The sequence below is a fragment of the Chionomys nivalis genome, chromosome 26, assembly GCF_950005125.1.
Source record: "Chionomys nivalis chromosome 26, mChiNiv1.1, whole genome shotgun sequence".
In the NCBI taxonomy this organism is placed as follows: Eukaryota; Metazoa; Chordata; class Mammalia; order Rodentia; family Cricetidae; genus Chionomys; species Chionomys nivalis.
Genome location: NC_080111.1, coordinates 36,486,298 through 36,488,578, shown reverse-complemented (window position 1 = coordinate 36,488,578; position 2,281 = coordinate 36,486,298).

Below are 2,281 nucleotides of genomic sequence, written 5' to 3'. Positions count from 1 at the left end.
GATATTAATGACCAGTGATTGCTATCTCCTGTTAATTTAGTATTCATTGTTGGTGATGTTAACTTGTGCTTCTCCCTTCTTTGGAATTTGCTGCTATGCGATCATCAATTGTCTGTGTTTTTGTTGGTTAAGCCGGGTTTCTTCAGTTGGTGTTTTCCTTTTAGTATTTTGTATAGGGCTGAGTTTGTGGCTAGGTACTGGTTAAATCTAGTTTTTTCATGGAATGTCTTTTTTTTTCTTTCTATGGTAATTGAAAGTTTTGTTGGGTATAGTAGTCTGGGCTGGCATTCATGGTCTACTAAAGTCTTCATAATGCTTGATCATGACCTTCTGGCTTTCATTGTCTACAGTGAGGAGTCAGGTATAATTCTGATAGGTCTACCTTTATATGGTACTTGGCCATTTTCCTTTGCAGCTCTTAATATTCTTTTTTACTCTGTATGTTTAGTGTTTTGATTATTATGTGTCGAGGGGACTTTTTATGGATCCAGTCTCTTTGGTGTTCTGTAAACTTCTTTTATCTTCATAGGTATATATTTCTTTAGGTTGGGAAAGTGTTCTTCTCTGATTTTGTAAATATATTTTCTGTGCTTTTGAGTTGAGCTTCTCCTTTTCCTATATCTATTTTCCTTTGCTTTGGCCTTTTCATGGTGTCCCATATTTCCTGGATATTTTGGGTTAAGCTTTTGTTACATTTAATATTTTCTTTAACTGATGAGTTTATTTCCGGTGTTGTATCTTTAATGCTTGAGATTCTTTCTTCCATGTCTTATGTACTGGTGTTCATGATTGTGTTTGTGGTTCCTGATCATTTTCTCATTATTTCTTTTTCTATAATCCCTTCAGATTGTGGTTTTTTTATTGTCTCTATTTCAGTTTTCAAGTTTTGAAAAGTTTCTTTCATATGTTTGATTGCTTTTTCCTGGATTTCTTTAAGGGATTTGATGATGTCTTCCAATTTTTTATTTGCCTTTCCCTCCAATTCTTTGATGGAATTTCTCATTTCCTCTTTATGAGTTTCAAACTCTTGAATTTACTTTTTAGGTCACTTTCTTCTGCCTCATCTATATTTGGTTGTTCAAGTCTTGCTGTTGAAGGTTCTTTAGGTTTTCCTGGTGTTTTATTGCTATTGTTCTGTTGCATGTGTTTTTACCTTTTGTACTCTTTTATTACTCTAGTAGGTGCATGTTGCGGCTGTCTGAGATTCTGTTGATTAATTTTCTAGGTGTCCATGAATCCAAAACTCAGATGTTTGTTTTGTGGTACTGTCAGTACCATAGTTCTAGTTGCCCCATTGGTTACCCTGTGTTCCTGGAGATAGCTCAACACTCCTTGGCTTTGCTCTGCTCCCTTGGAGTTTGCTTTCTCAGGATTACTTTGGCCTAGGTTACCAGCTTTGATCTGTTTCTGTAAATTTTGATCTGGATTCCCTCCTGCAGAAGTCCCTGGCTTAGAGTTGGTCTTGCAAAGTTCTTTGGCTTTGGTCTATTGCTTCAGAGTTCCCAGGTTCAGGTATGCCCAGAACCACAGAAGACCTGGCTCAGGCTTACTCCTTCAGAGTTTTGATTCACACTTGAACCCACAGAGGTTTCAGTTTCCTTTTTATTCCCTTTGATGTCCCAGACCAATGACCAGACCAACAGAGGTCCTGGAACAGTGTTTTTTCCTCTGAGGTTCAAGACTCACACTTGGCTCTGCAGAGGTCTCTGGTTCTGCTTACTCCCTCAGAGGTGCCAGATTCATTCCCAGATTGGCAGAGATCCTGGCTCAGACCTATTTTTTCAGAGCTCCTAGTCTCACACCCAGACAAACAGGGGTCCTGGCTTAGGTCTATTCTCTTGAAGGTCCCAGATTTATGTCTGGATCCTCATTGGTCTCTGGCTCACTTACTCTTCAGTTACTTCCCTGTACCTGTTCCAACGGAGTTTGCTGTCTCTGTTCTACCCCTTGCTTTGTAATATTATACCAAGATCAGAGAACAAAATCCTACTCTTCTAATATCTAGTCTGGCTCAATTCCAGACCTTGTATACCTTTATGTAGTACATTTATGAACATGATTATGTAGAGACATTCATGGTAGATGGTGTTCTCCCCAAGTATGAAGAGAACTGGATGAATTTCTTACAGTTTAGGCAAGACTTAGGCCTCTGGGAGATGTCAGCAGAGGGTGAAGTTAGGTCTGTCAAAAATCACAAGAACCCAGACCTGTCTGGTAAGAGAACACCGAACACCCTGACCAACATTAAACTGGGGTTCCTCTGTAACCCTACCCAACAACA